Source organism: Crocodylus siamensis, chromosome 2 (assembly GCF_052110815.1).
Source record: "Crocodylus siamensis isolate JL-2025a chromosome 2, ASM5211081v1, whole genome shotgun sequence".
NCBI lineage: Eukaryota > Metazoa > Chordata > Crocodylia > Crocodylidae > Crocodylus > Crocodylus siamensis.
This window is the reverse complement of record NC_143396.1, coordinates 172,286,432-172,293,731: the sequence shown is the minus strand read 5'-3', so window position 1 is coordinate 172,293,731 and position 7,300 is coordinate 172,286,432. Positions and strand designations below refer to the sequence as shown.

The 7,300-nt window shown below is 46.0% G+C and overlaps 1 long non-coding RNA gene across 1 annotated transcript; it reads left to right on the top strand.

Moving 5' to 3' along the window:
- The first annotated feature begins 78 nt into the window (after positions 1–78).
- LOC149871325 (uncharacterized) lies at positions 79–7,300 on the top strand. The gene is made up of 2 exons (XR_016440208.1): positions 79–3,206; positions 7,072–7,300. It is a non-coding gene; the product is annotated as an uncharacterized LOC149871325 (long non-coding RNA).

Sequence of the window (7,300 nt, the reverse complement as noted above, 5' to 3'; positions counted from 1 at the left end):
GTCTCTGGAGGATTCAGCAGGGCCAAAAACAGGATGATCCCCTCAGCCCAGCACACGGTCCAGACAGCTCACCTCAAGGCACATTAGCAGAGCAGTTTGGAGAGACACTTAGACTGCCATGGTCTCAGCCCTCTGCCATTTCTGCAAGGATCAGCCTTCTCCCAAACTGCCAGGCTCGTACTTGCAACATGGCAAAGCTCCCTATTTAAAAATGAGACAGCAAAAGGGACAGGAAATCCAGAGTAAGCTAGCAGGAGCATGCAGGGCAGCCCTGGACTTTGGATTTCTGACTAGTCATTGCTTATTCAACTCCAGTTCTGAAAGAGCCTGCCTCCGTACAAAGAGAGAGCGTGACTGGCAAGGTCAGGGCAGGGGGGAGGGACATTCAGCCCTGGAATGAGAGGAAGGGTGGAGCTGCAGCTCCCTTGGCACCAGCACAGAAAGCTGCAACAAGGAGTGCTGGCCTGCAGCAGGGCATGAAGAAAAGGAAGGGGGTTCCAGTTTCCAAAGCCCTGGCCATACTTGGAGCTGGTCGTTGCAACTGGGGTTTGGCAGAAATCTAAGCCTTCTTCACTGGCCACATGAATGGAAACTAAACCGGAGCCCAGCAGCTGTTGCTTGCTACTGTTAGAAATAGAATATTGTTAGAAATGCACAGCTTGCATCTTGCACCTGATAAGCAAGAAATACTGCCAAGGACTTTTTCTTTCCCAGCCTTGCTACAGCCTTCCTTATGCTAATTGCAGTTTCTCCCCCTTACCTGCCTTAAGTCTTTCTCATGCGGATTGCAGGAGCCAAAATTCAATTATCTGTGTCCTTGAAAGGGGCGGGGGGAAGTAAACTTTTGGTGACCTGTTGTAGTTTCTGACCATGCTTAATTAGCTGATGCATATTTACTTCTCCGCCCTGCATACTTAAGTAGTTAATTATACTATACATGCGATGTATGTAGTAATGTAACTTACATGTATGCTTGTATGAAACGGAAGTAAGCTGTAAGAGTTCCTGTTTCTGCACACGTGCCCAGGAGAGAGAAGATAAATTTCGCTTGCGAATACCAATACGGGGTCAGAGTAATCTGAGTACCTGACTCTGCTCTGACCTTTGTTTGCAAACAAATGCCACCTTTGTGCCGTTTAATGTATGTGTGTCTGTGATTTTTGCGGGCCTCCAGAGAAACGAACCGCTTTATGCATCACTACAGTGCACACTGTAGCATAGTACCATCTCAGAGATCATTGTGTCACTCTGTGAAGCTCCAACATGACTATCTTCCGGTTGTGCCATAAAAGGAAGAGAGGATTAGCCACTCCCTGACTGGCAGCTTCAACTGCTCCTGCTCTATGGTGCCTAGTAGCACCAGCAAGGGGAGAAGAATGGATTCATTAAGCTCTAAAGAGGTGCTGCAGGGGGACACCGATTCCCCTGGATCCACTCTCCCATCCCAAATGCACAGACTCAAACAAGTGCTTGATCAGCTTGTACCCACTGAAATGCTCACAGCAGTAATGTTTCAGACGCATCCCCGTGTGATGTGATTGTTCCACAGGGGTTTGTCTGCACGCCCTGCTGCCTGTAGGGACAAGTGACACAATTGCTACAGATTAATCCACCCCAGATTTTACTCCATAGTAAGGGCCTAACAGCCTATCAACTCTCCCACTGACTGCCCAAAGTTGGTGCGCCTAACCACTAGGGGTGCCTGTAAATACAGCCTGTTGGAGCCAACTCTATTAATCAAGTCTGCTGAAACATGCTAATTGGCATACTCCAGCAGCCTTTGCCTCATGTATTCAGCGCTCCCGTGCTTCAAAATGTCAGTGGGGGTGCTTTAACTAAAGCTCGTCAAGCGAGCTTTAGTTGAAGTGCCCTTGCTGCCATTTTGAAGCATGGGATGCTGAATACACAAGATGCTGCAGGTGCTTTAATTAGAGCAGCTCTCGAATCCACTCTAATTAAAGCACTCCCCCACCCCCATCCCCAGGACACATGTAAAGATGTCCTAGGAGATGGGGGAGCCAGTCTGCATTGAGGAAAGGACTACTCTGCGATTTGAAATAGGTATGCAAATCCAGTGTAATTTACACTCGAGTAGCTTTACCTTGGAGCAGAGTAATTTACACCAAAAAAGGCTGTGCCTCACGTCGTCCACACCAACCATTTCACCCATGGGCCTGTTTGATCAAGTCACATTTCTATGAGTTCTTCCCATCAGAAGCCTATACTAATATCTGGCTCTTCTCCAGCATCTTTCGTATGAGAATTTCAAGATACAGAATGGATTTTGGATAAGCTCTGCAACATCATTTCAAAACAGGCATTTTTATCCCCCTTTCACAAAGAGGGAAACTGTCTCAGAAAGTTTAAGTGATCCAGTCACATAAAGCACCCATGGAAGGAAGTAATAGAAATCAAATGCCTTGAGTTCTATTCTCCCCATTTTAATCATTCAACTATATTCCCTTCCCTCTGAAACCCCAGTTAGTTATCTAACACTCATATAAAAGGTTCACCCTATTTCTGTAGAGATAAAATAGCTCTCTGCTCTTTATGTGGTTACCTTTAAAAGGTCTGCTCTGCTGTACTTGAATCAGTTCCTTCTCATGGCCTTTACCCTGCCTTACAGCTGAAAGGGGACAGCAGATTTGCACTTTATAGACTAAGTGAACCAGAGATGCATGAACTTTTACAAGCAGCAGTTTACTTGAGCCTAACAGTGTTGCACAACTGACTGACACAGGAAAATCCAGAAGGAAGCAACTCTAGATGCTTTCAACCACAAGCCCCTGTGCACTGAGTTTAGGAAACCATAAGTAGCCCTTTGCTCTGATCACGGGTTGTAACCAAGCGATTTCCCCAGCCAATCAGAGCCAAGTAGTGCTAAATTAATTCAGCAGGCATAAGGCACTGAACTTGTTCATTGCTCTGACATCTGACACCAGAGCAAAAAACTTTCAGACCTTCAACCGCCATTGTAGGAGGAGCTTTTGACACAAACAGCTGCAACCTCACAGCTCTGAGTCTGGAACTAGAGCCACTCCCTGCAGAGGGTGCAGAGCCTGGGTTTGGAAGGGAGCAGAGGAGGAGGACTGACCATGTTGGGGTTTCAGCGTGCCTTCAGGTTGCTCCGTGCAACAACGAGGAATCAGATTGTTCCCAGAGGGACCTATAAGTCTCACCCACCAGAGGAAATACTCACTCCAGCTGTAAGTAACCTTTTGTTTTCGGGAAGAGTGGTGACCTGTGCTTGTCAATCAGGCAGTTTATAGTTTTAAGCTTAGACACCAGTTAGAAGTGTAGCTGGGGACATTCCTGGGTCATATTCCTGTCAAAAGGGGAGGCACACTCTGTGGGTGGCAGCAAAAAAATAGCGGTATTGATGGAAACAAAAAATGAAATATTGTAGGACAAAGTTTAAAAGCTGACACGTAAGAAACAGAAATTCAAGGAAGTGTTTCCTGGGCTGGGAAGCCCCGACTCCTTCTGTTTTTCAGTTACCTGAAATCAAATGCACTCCTCATTTGGGAGTGAAACTATAAAGAAAAAACAAAATATGTAAGTTGAATTTAAAGAAAGAAACAAGTTGCTTAAATACTGCAAATGTTTTCCTCAATAGTTCCAGCTTTCAGTGATTCCACCAACATCAAGAGGGGTGCACTGCTATTTGACAGAGGTTGGCCGATTTGACTCCAGAAAATTTTTTTTCATGTGTTTTTCTTTTTTCTGTTCAAAGTAAAACAACAGAAAAGGCCCTCTTTTTTTCCTGGCCCTGGCCCATTACCATTGAAGTTTGGAGGTGAACCTTAAAGCTGGGCTGGATCTAAAATAAGCCAAACCAAATCCGATTCCAAATCCACATCACACTGGGGAGAAAGAAACCTGGATCTGAACTGCGTGACTTGGGTTTCTCTCATATCTGTGAATTACAGATTAAGAACAGAGTGCCTGATTTTGAGAGTAAACACTCCTTCCCATAGAGGTAGCTGCCCACTCTGTGAATCGCTTTGCACAGTCAAGGTCACGGAGACCCCAAATAAAACCCCTGATGCTACAGTGAATTCTGTATGTGACACTGAAGCCTGCAGGGGCTCTGCATAGGTGCCTCCTTGAAGCTTGCTGCAGGATTACGATGCAAATATGCAAATGCATGACCAGAAACAAAATCTACTTTTCATACTGCTGAAGAGATTCTTGGCATTTACCGCGTTAAGACTAACCTGTAACACTAGTGAAGGCAGTCTCCATTGTCACTGCTATCTGTTACGTGTACCAGGAAACAGGATCAGTCATCTACAGCTCAATTTACTCTGCCTGCAGCACCATGCTCAGAGGAACAAAGTCACTTCTATCGCAATGTGCCAATCACAATAAAGATTTTATTTTTGTTTTTAAATGAGTATAGAGTGAAGACAGGGTCTCATCTGGAGTATGGCAGAGTAAGGGGGTCATACTGCAATTCTACAGCAAGTTCTAGCCCTGAGCCCAAGGTAGAGTGAATTAGGGCCTTTCGTAACTGGCTATATTGCTGTTACCTTTACTTAAAAGGCTTGTCAATTTAGTTTGAGTTATGAACAGATCCTTTCCAAACAGACTTTGATTCTAGTTAAGCCTCTGAAGTGTGACCTTCCTTATTGGCACAAGTATTTGCTACAAGAAAGGAATCTTTGGGCTGCTGTACTCCTGCTTTCCCAAGTATGCAGGATAAATTCAAGACAAAGAATGTCAAGCCTGGCAAGCCAAACTTAATTTATACTCAGTTCTTCATTCTTGACTCAGGAGTCTCAGTTGAAGTCAACAGAAGCTTTGCCAGAGCAAGGCCTAAGCAAAATATTTAAAAAAAGGTCTCAGACATCAGTCTGAGTTTTTGTACACCATTAATGCTTCTTGTTCTTGTGGCAGCACAGTTCTCATCAGACTGCAACTGTACCGAGAATAAATGCAAGCTGTAAATCATTTGTTACTACATAGAAATGTGTTCCAGACATTTCCAGTGCTTTCAGCACTGCAAGGTCACTTGAAAGTCAGCCTGACTGCACTGTGCCTTTCAGGAATGAGTTATTGCCAGGTCCTGAGATTTCTGGCTGAATCTTAAAAGCAGGTTGGATGGCAGGAGCAGGGATACCACTTTCACAACTCCGGAAGACTGGGAATATGTCTTCTGGCAAATAACATTTCCAAGGCACTAGAAACAATCTCCGCCCATGCAAGGTTGGTTTCTCAGCCTTGACTTTCTTTGCAGTCCACGAACAAACCAAGCTGGAAGCTAAAACAGCTCTCAGCTCCACTCTAGTTGGGAAAGATCCTATTGTTCAAAACAGCTGTTTAGGAACCACATTGTCCCAAAATAGATACCAACTAAAGTGAGATGATTTGCACAGTGCAAATATTGAGCAGCAACCTGCTGCACTCTTAAAAGTCTTGCAGCACCTTAGCTAAGAAGCACTGTTTTAGTTCTTCCTCCTTCCAGGGCAGAATGTTGCCTACACCTTGTTCTAGTATTGCATGCCCTGAATGTTGGCACTTTAATTTTGAGAAAGTATAACTCAATCTTTCTTCCAAATCAATCACTTACAGAGAGTCTGTCAGCACAAGATGTGCACCACACCACACTGACTAATCGACAAGCTTGAGGTTTCATTTAATTAATTTTTAAAAATAGAACATTAATACAACACACACCTATAGACAGACAGGCACAATTCTCTTGCAGTGTGGAAGGCCCTATTTGCAGAACTCTGCACGCACTTTTTATCGCCAGGGCCACATCTCCTAGAAAGGTTTGCCAGTGGCCATTGTAAAGTTACGTTATGGCTGGAGTGCCTCAAAACCAGGCCTTATTTTATGATGGTTAAGTAAGAAAAAACTTATTAAAAGCTTTTTGAAAAGGGAAGCTTGGTTAACACTCTTGTGTGTCAAAACTCCACAAAACGTTGGTAGGACTGAACCGTGACTAGATCATCTAGTCCGACCCCCTGCCACAGCAGGAAAGAGTACTTGGTTCAAACGACCCCAGCAAGGTGTTCATCTAACCTCCTCTTAAAGACCCCCAGGGTAGGAGCCTGCACCACTTTTCTTGGAAGTTCCAGACCCTAGCTGCCCTGACCGTGAAGTAGCGCCTCCTGATATCTAGCCTAAACCTACCCTCTGCCAGCTTGTGACCGTTATTCCTGGTCACTCCTGGTAGTGCTCAGGGGAACAGGGACTTCCCCAGTGCCTGCTGGTCCCGAATAGTTTGTAACAGGCCACTAGATCCCCCTCAGCCTTCTCTTGTGGAGGCTGAACAGGTTCAGGTCCTGTAGCCTCTCCTTGTAGGGCCTGCCCTGCTGCCCCCTGATCATACGAGTGGCCCTCCTCTGGACCCTCTCCATGCTGTCCACATCCCTCTTGAAGTGTGGCGCCCAGAACTGGACTCAGTACTTCAGTTGCAGCCTGACCAGTGCCGCATAGAGGGTGAGGATCACCTCCTTGGACCTGCTCGAGATGCATCTGTGAATGCGTGACAAGGTGCAGTCGGCCTTCCTGACTGCATCCCTACACTGCTGGCCCATGTTCATCTTGGAGTCAATGACGACTCCAAGATCCTTTTCCGCCTCTGACAAGAATGGAGTTCCGCAGCCTGTAGGTATGGTGCTGGTTGTTCCTCCCCCAGTGCATCACTTCACACTTGCTGGTGTTGAGTCCCACCCTGTTCTCATCTGCCCACCCCTGTAACCTGTCTAGGTCCGATTGCAGCCTATTCCTCCCTTCTAGCATGCCCACATCCCCCCACATCTTAGTGTCATCAGCAAATTTGAACAGGGTGCTTTTTACCCCCTCATCCAAGTCACTGATGAAGATGTTGAACAGTGCGGGCCCGAGGACTGAGCCCTGTGGAACCCCACTGCCCACATCCCTCCAGGTCGAAAATGACCCATCCACTACCAAGTGGGCCAACAGGAACCATTTACTTAAGCTAATTACAGGTTACACCCTAAATTCTGGTGGGAAAGTGTCACATCACTGTCCAGCTCCATTCCACAGGGAAGGCCACTGAAAACCCTGCTGACCCTCTGGTTTCTCCCCCTTTGCCAGGATCAAGCCATTGGATTGATTGTGATGTTCTCAGTCTTCCTGATTCCATCAGGCTGGGTTCTAGCACACATTCAGGACTACAGAGCCCACCAGAATGAGTGAAGGACAGGGAGAAGGAACCTTTTCCCAACCCAGAGCCAAAGGATGGGAATGAAGACAATTGAACAGATCCTTTCACAGGAAGCTGCTCCTTAAGTGTTTTATAATTAAAGCATTATGAAAAAAACCA